This window comes from Panthera leo, chromosome B2 (assembly GCF_018350215.1).
Source record: "Panthera leo isolate Ple1 chromosome B2, P.leo_Ple1_pat1.1, whole genome shotgun sequence".
In the NCBI taxonomy this organism is placed as follows: Eukaryota; Metazoa; Chordata; class Mammalia; order Carnivora; family Felidae; genus Panthera; species Panthera leo.
Genome location: NC_056683.1, coordinates 124,130,666 through 124,142,556, shown reverse-complemented (window position 1 = coordinate 124,142,556; position 11,891 = coordinate 124,130,666).

The following is an 11,891-nucleotide window of genomic DNA, read 5'->3' as shown; positions in this document are numbered from 1 at the left end:
TACATTACTCAGTGTTCACTACAGTAAGTGTAGCCACCATCTGTTATACAACATTATTACAATATTATGCACTATGTTTCCTATATTGTACTTTACATCTCTCTGACTTACTTTACAACTGGAAGTTTGTACCTCTTAATACCCTTTTTCTACTTCCCCCATCCCTTCCCCCACCCCCTCTCTGGCAACCACTAGTATGTTCTCTGTATTTAAGAGTCTATTTTTTTGCCTTTGTTTTGTTTTTTAGATTCTACATATAACTTAAATGATATGGTATTTGTCTTTCTCTGTCTAATTTCACTTAGCATTATACCCTCTAGGTCCATTCATGTTGTCACAGATCAAAAGGCCTCATTCTTTTTTATGGCTGTATAATATTCCATTGTATATGTATACTAAATCTTCTTCTTCTTCTTCTTCTTCTTCTTCTTCTTCTTCTTCTTCTTCTTCTTCTTTTTTGAAGTTTATTTATTTATTTTTGAGAGAGAGAGAGAACACAAGCAGGGCAGGGGCAGAGGAAGAGGGAGACACAAAATCCAAGGCAGGCTCCAGGTGCTGAGCTGTCAGCACAGAGACTGATGTGGGGCTTGAGCCCACAAGCTGTGAGACCATGGTCTGAGCCGAAGTCAGATGCCCAACCGACTGAGCCACCCAGACACCCCAATACCAAATCTTCTTTATTCATCCATTCATTTATGGACATTTGGGTTGTTTCCATATCTTGGATACTGTAAATAATTTTGCAACAAGTCTAGGGGTGCTTGTATCTTTTCAAATTAGTGTTTTTGTATTCCCTGGATAAATACCCAGTGGTGAAATTACTGGATCATATGATATTTCTATTTTAAATTTTTTGAGGAGCCTCCATACTATGTTCCACAGTGGCTGCACCAATGTAAATTGGTTTATGTTCCCAGCAACAGTGCACAAAATGTCCCTTTTCCCCACATCCTTGTCAATACTTGTTATTTTTTGCCTTTTTGACACCCTTCTGACTGGAGTGAGGTGAGATCTCATTGTGGTTTTGATTTGCATTTTTCTGATCATTAGTGATGTTGAACATCTTTTTTTGTGTATCTGTTTGCCATCTGTATGTCTTCTTTGGAAAGATTCAGGTCTTCTGCCTGTTTTTTAATTGGATTGTTTTTTGGTGTTGAGTTGTATACATTTACATATTTTGGATATTAACCCTCTTCTTGGATATGCCAGTTGCAAATGTCTTCTCCCATTCACTAGGTTTTAGTTTTGTTGATAGTTTCTTTTGCTGTTCAAAAACTTTTTACTTCAGTGTAGTCCCAATAGTTTATTTTGCTTTTATTTCCCTTGCCTGAGGAGACCTATCCATAAGTACATTGCTAAGGATGATGCCCAAGAGATTACTGCCTATGTTTTCTTATAGGAATTTTATGATTTCATTTTTTTTTAATTCTCATTTTTATTCTTTTTTTTTTTTTCTCTTCAGTTTGGTTGCTTTCCATTACCCTGTCTTCCAGATCACTGATTCATTCTTCTATATCGTCTAATTTGCTGTTGATTCCCTTTAGTGTATTTTAGAATTTCAGTTACTGAATTTTTCATCTCTGATTTGTTCTTTTTCACATTTTCAGTTTCTTTACAAAATTTTTTTTTAATGTTTATTTATTTTTGAGAGACAGAGAGAGAGCGAGCACAAGCATGAGCAGGAGAGAGGCAGAAACAGAGTTAGACACAGAATCTGAAGCAGGCTCCAGGCTCTGAGCTGTCAGCACAGAGCCCATCATGGGGCTTGAACTCATGAGCTGTGAGATCATGACCTGAGCCAAAGTCAGATGCTTAACCAACTGAGCCACCCAGGGCCACTCATGTTTTGAGTTCTTTGTTGGAGTACTCATTGAGTTTATCTGCTCTTTTGTTAAGTCCAGGGAGTATCTTTATGACTATTACTTTGAATTCTTTTTTAAAATTATATATATATTTTTATTATATATATACACATATATATACACACACACATATATATAGATAGATATATAGATATATAGATAGATATATAGATATAGATATATATAAACTCTGAATGCCTTATCAAGCATATTGTTTATTTCTTTTAGCTCTTTGTGATTTTTGTCTTGTTCTTTCATTTGGGACATAGTCTTCTGTCTTCTCATTTTGTCTACCTCTCTGTGTTCATTTCTGTGTGTTAGGTAGGTCAGCCATATCTCCCGGTCTTGAAAGTGGTGGCCTTGGATACAAGAGATCCTGCAGTGTCCTGTAGTGCAATCCACCCTGGCCCCCGGACCATGTGCTTTGGGGGTGTCCTCTGCATGGGCTGCTCCTGTGGCTGAATCCCAACTGCTTTCTGCCCAGCTGGGTGCAGTGACCCACTTTGCCTGCTGTGAGCACACCGGGTAGGGTTTGGTTCCCCTGCTGTGGAGAGGCCTGTCTGAGGCCACCAGGGGGCTCCTTGGTGAGTGGGACCAGCAGTCATCCTTGGTGTTTGCAACTAGCTTCTCTGCCAGAGTTGTGGGTGCACAGAATGGCAGGGCTTGCTCCCTGGGCAGCTAGCTAAGGGCCTGGGCTGTTGGAGCTGTGGGCGTCACCGGTGTGTGGGGTTATCTGCCCCTCTCCCCAGGGTAGAAGTCACTTTGGAGTGGTGCAGGTTTTGGCCAGGCTGCTTATAGGGTATGGCAGAGCAGGAGCTGCTTTGTTGTTGTTATTTTTGAAATGTATGTTTGAGAGAGAGAGAGAGAGAGAGAGAGAGAGAGAGAGAGGGAGAGAGAGAGAATCCCAAGCAGGCTCCACGCTTGGTATGGAGCCTGATGCAGGGCTCGATCTCATTACTGTGAGATCATGACAGCCAAAATTAAGAGTCAACGCTTAACCTACTGAGCCCCCCAGGTGCCCCAAGCAGGGGCTGCTTTGAAGGGGTGCCCGCCAAGGCCAGCAGGTTGCATGAAGTGGGAAGGGGACTGTGGAGATGGGGCATGAGGTGCTAGTAAGATAGGTGGGGGGTGTTAGCATTGGCTCCCACAAGCCTCCGGCTATCCAGGCTGGGAGAAGGGAAGAGAAAGGGCCCCTGCCAGCATTTCTGTTCCTGGGGAAATCTCCTTCAGGTACACCCCCCAGGCACTTTTCAAAACTGCTGCTTCTGTGCTGAGTCCCTGGCCACATTACTTAGTATGTGGGCTCTTAAGGGTGGGTACTCAGTTTCCTATTGCCCTCTGGCTCTCCCAGAGTAAGCCCACTGATTTTCAAAGTCAGGTGTCATGGGGACTCCTCTTCCCAGTGAGGATCTCCAGTGCCGGGGTGCCTGGTATGGGGTCTGATCTCACTTCTTGATGCTGGTGGAGCTCCTTTTGTTTGTGGTTAGTCTCACTGTGGGTTTGGTTCCAGACCAGACCATGTCTCCGCCCCTCCTACCCTTTCCAATGTAGCCTTCTCTCTACAGTTGATCAACTGTGGAAGGTCTATTTTGCTGGTCTTCATGGCGTTTTTGGAGTTAGGTGCATATATGTAGCTGACCTCTCAGTGTATTCATGGGATGAGGTGAGCTCACGGTCCTACTACTCTGTCATCTTTCTGTTCCCATTCTCACTCTCAACTCTTTAGACGAGAACGTGATCTAAAGAGAGACGTGGTAAACCATAGTTCCTCCCTGTCCCCATGGATGTTAAGGGACCCAAGTGGGATTGAGGGCTACCCTATTCAGATTCTGTGGGTTATACCACTGAGTTTTGCCACTGATCAGTATCTGGCTAGTATGGACCTGAAACTCTGTGTGTCTGGTGTGGCTAAGAGAACCTGTAACCTGTTTATCCTGGTTATATCACAGTGTTAGGTCAACGTTTTTCCTGAGGGGATATTTTATTTACACGTGACTTATATATAACTCACAAAAAAGTTTTTATGTTGTTCATGAATAAAAACAATAGAAAACTAAAACGCAAGGGAGTGGGTGCTTCTAGGGGGTGAAATTTCTTTCCACCTGGTGGAAGACTTGAACTTTGACTCAGACCTGGACTTCAATGCTGACTGTTTTCTAGCTGAGCCGCCTTAGGAAAGTGATCTCCATGCACTTTCCCCCATTAGATGACATGAACTGAATTTTCCTAGTCTAATTGTTGTGATGAGTGAATAAGGAGAGTCAAGAGACGCAGGAAGTGGCACGGTGCTTGTGGCTTGCGCACCTCTCAGTCCTCAACGCTCTTCTTCAGCCTGACTGAAGCTCTGAGTTTCCTGGAAGCTATGGCAAAAATAGGTAAGTTAGTATCTGGTATAAAGATCAAATAATTATTATCAAGGAACTTGGCTTTGAATTCTGGAAGAACTGGCCTCATGGTTTCTTATATAAGAAAACACATGAGTGCTGTAATAGGCACCTACGATTAATATAGATTTACGAAAGACAAATTTGGCAATTTTTACATCGACCTTCTTTAAACGCCAAGGACGTAACATTAAATCTTAATTCGTGGGAGCATTTCTACGGGAAGCTGAGCTGATTTGGTTTGAATGCGTGGCTTCTCAACAGCATAACCTAATGCAGGCATAAAATTAGAAATTCTAAAAATGGTGTGTATTTCAAATGCCCTTTAGGTTTGTCATGAGTATTAGCTCTCTCAAGATATCCTTTGGCAGAATGCTAGATTGTTGAGTTGGATATAGCCATCAGTTGAGTTTCATGCTACTTATTCCTACAGCAGATGAATTTAGTCTGCATTTTCCATGGTCATGATACCAGCCTGACTCTCACTGTGAGGCCTAATGTAACACAATTATTTTGAGAGTACTGATTAAGAAAAAATGTTGAAATTTAAGTCTGAGGGTGATTTTAACTGACTGAGGTTGGAGATGTTGCACTGGGCAAAGTTTCATCCAGGCTGTTAATTTCACTTACGTATTCACCTCAAGGCATCATGTTCTAATGGAGAAAACACAGCTCTGTGGTCAGACTGATTTCAGTTTGAATCCGGGTTCTGCCAGTTGCTAGTCATGTGACCTTCAGGAATTTCCCATTTCACTTCTTGGAGCCTTTGCTTTCCCTGTCTGTAAAATGTATCTGAGACTCTTACCCTATGGAGGGTTTCTGGGGACCGTTGTATGTAAATTGTCTAGCACGGTTCTGAGTCTTGAGAGAGCGAGGGTAGGACTTGGAGTCTATTCGGGTTTTCTACAATCCGATGCTCCATTCCGAGGGGAAATACTTTTTCTATGACAGATTAAATGTGGATTCTCAGACACTCCTGTTTCTTTGAAAAGCCCACCCTCTCAGTCTTGCCTTTCTTTAATAAAATGGTTACTTTAGTCATCTCTAAATTCATTTTAAAAATGAAAACAATTGGGGCGCCTGGGTGGCTCGGTCGGTTACGCGTCCGACTTCGGCCCAGGTCATGATCTCGCGGTCCGTGAGTTCGAGCCCCGCGTCGGGGCTCTGGGCTGATGGCTCGGAGCCTGGAGCCTGCTTCCGATTCTGTGTCTCCCTCTCTCTCTGCCCCTCCCCCGTTCATGCTGTCTCTCTCTGTCTCAAAAATAAATAAACGTTAAAAAAAATAAATAAATAAAAATAAAAAAATAAAAATGAAAACAATGAAGAAATGATTAAATAGTCTAGTTGCTCCATTGTAGGTGTTATAGGTAAAATTCGCCTCAATTTATTTCATAGACTGCTGGCTGATAATGTGAGATCATATTAATAAATGACTTTGACCATTTATCCATCAGATTTCCTTAGTCAAATCATTGCCAATATTAGTTCTTGAATATTTTAGAATAAATATGAGTTTAGTATTTAGTAGTCAGATTCATTCCAGATATCTGGAGTCTTGGTATATTCATTAATAGGAAGCTGAATCTAAATAAGAATTTTTTTATAACTTAAAAAAAAATATTTGTTTTTGAGAGAGAGCTAATGCCAACACGTGAGCTGGGGAGGGGTAGAGAGAGAGGGAGAGAGAGAAGCCTAAGCAGGCTCCAAGCTGTCAGCATGGAGTCTGACACGGGGCTCGAACTCACTAGCTGTGAGATCATGACCTGAGCCGAAGCTGGATGCTTAACCGACTGAGCCACCCAGATGCCCCTAAATAACAGCTTAAAGTTAATTCTTTTGATGTGCTATTTTACCCATTTTATCTTTAAACATTGTTGGCTCTGTTTTTAGTTTTGAAACATTACCAATTCAAAACAGGTTTTAAAATTACATGAAACTAGTTTTTTGTTTTGTTTTTTTTTAATTTAAAGGGCCAATCCTGACATAAGAACATTGCATTTTTCCATTTTGCACAATGCGAGTAGAGAGTTTTAGGCCACTCTGTTTTTTCCTGCAGTGCTTTAAAAGTTCAAATCAATTGGAATTTTAAAAAAGTGTATAAAATTCATGAATACATACAGAACTGTATTTTTAGTAAGCTTTACTCTAGAGCAGGGAGTCATTTCTTAGTAGGAAAAGAAAATCTGTGCACTGTCCTCATTTGAATGCCTCCAAAGCAGGAGCCTTTGTGAGAATTTATAGGAACTGTCTTGCTGTTAGAATTTTTGGTCAGAAAAATGGAATTTTTTGTTTTAGGGGACATTGGCAATCACTTTACCAGCCTGTCACATGGCTGAGGAAGGAATGAGACTCAGATGTCATTTGCTGACAAAACAGTGCTGATTCTAGGACTAGAATATAAGGTGACACGAGAGAGAAAATGCTTTTGTCCCAAACCTTTGATGAGTTTACCCCAGATTTACAGCCATCTTCCCTTATGATAAGCCTGGACAGAATTTCTTTAACTGATTATTATGGCACAGACTCTTGCACTTTGGGGGAAGTCTGTGAATCCTTTTTCAGGATAATTTAAGATATTTTAAACACCTTTATTTTTTATTTTTTATTTATTTATTTATTTATTTATTTTTTATTTTTTTTTTAAACACCTTTAAATGCATGTGGTAAGATGCACTTTATTACAAAGAAAACAAAACCACCGTAGGTATCGAAATATGCAACTTTGAAACTGTAATACACATGTATTCTTCTCCATTAACACATTCAATGACGAGATCGAATAGAAGCTTTAGTGCTTCCCAAGTATGGGAATTTTGAGCGGTCTGCAATCGGGAAAGATCCGTGACCTCTGGAGGCCTGCGGTTATCACGGTGGTTTCATGCCTGTGTTCAAAATGGAAGGACGCGTTAAATTTCATCCAGAAGTCAGTGAAAATAAGGACGTAATGTTTCCCTTCCTTGTTCACAGACCCCTTAATTCTTTGTGAGTCTCAAGTTACAAACCTCTGACCTAAAGTGAAGCTGTTGGGGCGCTTGGGTGGCTCAGTTGGTTAAGTATCTGATTCTTGATTTCGGCTCAGGTCATGGTCTCAAGGTTTGTGGGATGGAGCCCTGTGATGGACGCCGTGCGGAGACTGCTTGGGATTCTCTCCCCCTCGCTCGCTGCCCCTCCCCTCCTTGCGTGCATGCTCTTTCTCTCTCAAAATAACCTAAAGTGAAGTGAAGCTCCCTGGAAGATGGAGTCTTGAACAACTGCAGTATTTCTGGGCTTCCGCCTCAACTCTTGTATGTATGTATGTATGTATGTATGTATTTTTTTTTTTTTAATTTTTTTTTAATGTTTATTGATTTTTGAGACAGAGAGAGACGGAGCATGAACAGGGGAGGGTCAGAGAGAGAGAGGGAGACACAGAATCTGAAACAGGCTCCAGGCTCCGAGCTGTCAGCACAGAGCCCGACGCGGGGCTCGAACCCACGGACCGCGAGATCATGACCTGGGCCGAAGTCGGACGTTCAACCGACTGAGCCACCCAGGCGCCCCACAACTCTTGTATTTAGAGACCAGACTTGCAGCTTTTAATTTTAGGTCAGGCTGATTATACATCAGATTCTTAGAACCAGATTCTTCGAATAAGGGTCTTAGAAGAAGACTGAGCTTCTTAGAATAGTTTTCAAAGAGTGATCCCCCGGTTGCATCACGGTACTTTGGGAAGCTTGTCGCGATGCAGATTCCTGAGCCCAGCTCCTTCTTTGTCTCCGGGTCGCAGTTTCTGAGGCAAGGCCTGGACACCTGCAAGTTCACCACTCAATCAAATGGGTCTTATAGACATTACAGCTTGTGACTATCTAGGGTAGCTGAGCTACTTCAGGGGCATAAGGGCACTGGGTAGGAGGACTGGCGGTAGGTGGGGGAGATGTGTTTTTGATAGAGATTGAAGTCACTCTGTCAACGGTTGTCCTGTTACACTTCTTATCACGATTACATAACGAAGCTAGTTCTAAGCCTGCACTTGTCTGTAATCCACACGGAACAGGTGGTGTCTTTTGCTGGTTAGGTAAAACATGAAGTGGGACTATTGCAGCTGCTGGCAGAAGAGGGGGTGAGGTACTTAAGTTCACCCAGAAACCAGCAGGGGAAAGGCTGTAGAATCAGGTAGAGGACATTGGGTTTAGCTGTAGCAACTGAAGCCCTGCCCATTGGGAGGAATGAAATTGCACTTTGTCAAAACAGCTCAAACATCCAAGGGGAGAGAGTTTGGGAGCCTGATGGAAAATGATCTTATGAGGAGGACTTGCTTCCAAAGGGGGCAGACAACTTTTTGACATCGAGGGCCACTGGTATTGAATTGTCAGCTCAGTTGGCCCTTCCTTGGAAATAGCTTTGCATTTGTAGGGGCAACTGTTTCCATCCCCCTCCCGCTATTCCATTGCCTTACAAAACTACACACACCTTGATTTTTAGATTATTCACTACAAAAGCAGGTATAAATCTCAGCCTGCAACTTCATGTATCAAATTGTGATTTTCTTTATTTTTCTCTGACCCCATGAAGAAGTATTCTGAGCCTCCATTCTGTCACGTGACTGCTTGCTGTGCTGCTTCCACACCATGAGGTGCGGAGATCTTTCTGCTACCCTGTGCAAGGATTGGGACTTTTCCCCAGGTTAGCTGGTCAACCTGCAGCCAAGGAACACCATGCAGGCGTGTCTTGTCTGGGTTCTTACAGTCTTGTCATTGCAAGACTCCTCCCTGACCTGCAGCCTTTCTGCTGTGGGACCTCTTCTCTCTCTTTCTGATAGCCCTGGGAATTCACTTCAACTCAAAGACAAAGGAATTCTTTCCCCTTATATTTCTACCCTAGAGAGTTTGTCTACACTCTCTCTTTCTATGGCACTCTTCCCTCATTTAAAAAAAAACCCACAACCATGTGTGTAGACACACGTGTACGTACGTGTATGTGTATGGCTTACGCTTTGGGAATACAAGAGCCAGAGAATGTCACAGGCAGTTCATTGTCATTCTGCCCCATTATATACCTCCCTTGAAACAATGAATCCCTGGCCAAGTTTGTACTTGAACAGAAAGAAAGGAATAGGGAAGATACTGGGAGAAAAGAACATAGATTAATATCTCAAATACGGTTTTAGTCACAGGATTCTACTTAATGCTTTTGAGGAAAACTTGTACTGAAGAAACGTAGCCTGGTAGCATTCATCTATCATCTTTGGATCAGAGATCTGTTCCTATAAATCCAGCTCTGTGCCCATTCCCAAATGTTGGGCAATCAGCAGTTCCTGAAAGACACAATCCCAGTTGTTCTGGTAAGTAAGGAATCCTGTGTGCATCCTATGATTATGTTAACTTCTTGGAATTGAAGGAATCGAATGGCAAGAAGTTAACATAATCATAGGATGCACACAGGATTCCTTACTTGCCAGAACAACTGGATTCCTTGGAGTGGCGTGAGAGGGAAGGAGGTGTTCACAGGTATGCTCAGAGGGGTGTGTGGAGATGGGACAGAGCAGCTCCCCTGCCCCCAGCCCCCAGCCACACATAGCAGGGGGCTGAGACCTGCTGAGAGGATATGTTCTTATCTCTATGCCATGCTCTAATCCCCAAAGTTTTTACAGGCTTCCCTCCCTACCCCAGCCATAGGAATAAGAACTAGTTAAATTTTTTTCAATGTTTATTTATTTATTTTGAGAGAGAGAGAGAACGAGCAGGGGAGGGGCAGAGAGAGAGGGAGACAGAATCCCAAGCAGGCTCTGCACCATCAGTATGGAGCCCGATGCGGGGCTTGAACCCACAAACAGGGAGATCATGACCTGAGCTGAAATCAAGAGTCGATCGCTTAACCGACTGAGCCACCCAGGTGCCCCAGAGCTAGTTAAATTTACCAATTTAATAATGTAAAATTTAACTCCCTAAATTTGTACTAAGGTGAACACTGCCAGTGTTTTCAGTTGGTAGGGCTTAGAACGATGCTTTTTCCAAGTACTCCATTTCCAAATGGTTTTTATCTGACAGGTCTGTAATAATATATATTCCTCCCACTTGAAAAGCAAATCTTTTCTAGGCTTTTAGAATAGCGTGACTTTTATAACCCACCGTTGTATTGGAAAACCCATTGGGTTATCCGTAACTGATTTGATGCAATATTGAATTTTTAACTATAATATAGCCAACAGCATCTTCTCCTTTATAATTGGTAAATTAGCTTGAATACTCATTTTTTTTCAAGTTGAGTTCTAATGGAGTCTTCTGCATCAAAGCATTTACCTTCTAATTTATCTTCCTGAAGGTTATTCTCTGCAAGAGACACTGGCAGAGAATGCTGTTACTTCCTCTTGTCATTTACATTTACTTGTCTGTTACAGTAGTTCAATATAGCAAATAATTAGTATCCTGCTATAAAGATGACTAGGAAACCATGTCAGTGTCAACTGAAGTTCAATTATTTGAGTTCCCAGATCTAAACTGTTGTGAATTTGATCCCTTTTCTTGAAATAGCCCCCCGCTTTTTTTTTTTAAGAGATGATTTAGAAATTGCTTATAAACTTCTCTGGGATTTAATTATGCTGTTACTCTCTCCCAGTGTGCATGAGATCATTAAGCCAGACAGTTTGTTTCGTGGACAACAAAACATCTTGGGCAACCAGGTTAAGTCAGCAGGGCAGGCTTAGGGCACTGATGACTCAATGCCATAACTAGGGATCTATAAATAAAAGCAAACAAGGAGGTGATAAAAAGCATGCTTAGAATATTCTTTCAAAGGCTTGAGATAATAGGAATGTTGGTCAGGATGTGAAAGCCACAATATTGCATTATGCTTCAATTTTATTTTCACTTGTTTATTGAACCTACCTTTAGGCCAGATGGGAAAGTGAACTTTCTAATGAGTGAGATGAAAGAGTTATCAAAGCTAAATTATGCAAGTTTTGAGCATGAGCCAAAGAGTTGAAGCATATCAAGTCTCTACTTTTACAGAAACATCTATAAATTTATGCACGTATCATATTCGTTACTAGACATTAACAATAGAAGAACTGGCCATTGACGTAGAATTTATTTCCCAACGTTCGGTTAAAGAGAGATGCATCCGGGGCGCCTGGGTGGCTCAGTCGGTTAAGCGGTCGACTTCGGCTCAGGTCATGATCTCGTGGTTTGTGGGTTCGAGCCCCGCGTCGGGCTCTGTGCTGACAGCTCAGAGCCTGGAGCCTGTTTCGGATTCTGTGTCTCCCTCTCTCTCTCTGACCCTCCCCCGTGCATGCTCTGTCTCTCTCTGTCTCAAAAATAAATAAACATTTAAAAAAAAATTTAAAAAAAGAGAGATGCATCTGAGTGGCCAACCACCTCATACAAGATTGGCACAAAATGCTTAGCTTTCTGTATTATAGTGCATGTATGGCTATGAATGTCAAGGATAGGTACGCACGAGGTCTCAAGTATAAATTCTCTTGCAAAATAGTGGGGCCGTTGATGAGATGGTTCCCCGCCCCAGCACATAGCAGTACTGCATTTATTAATCATTAGCGTGTACAGAGCACTGCAGCACTGGGGCTTTCGTGTTCTCTTGAAGCAACCCCGAGGTTAGAATTTATATTCATTTTCTGGAGTGGGAACCTTGAGCTCGGTACTCAAGTGTT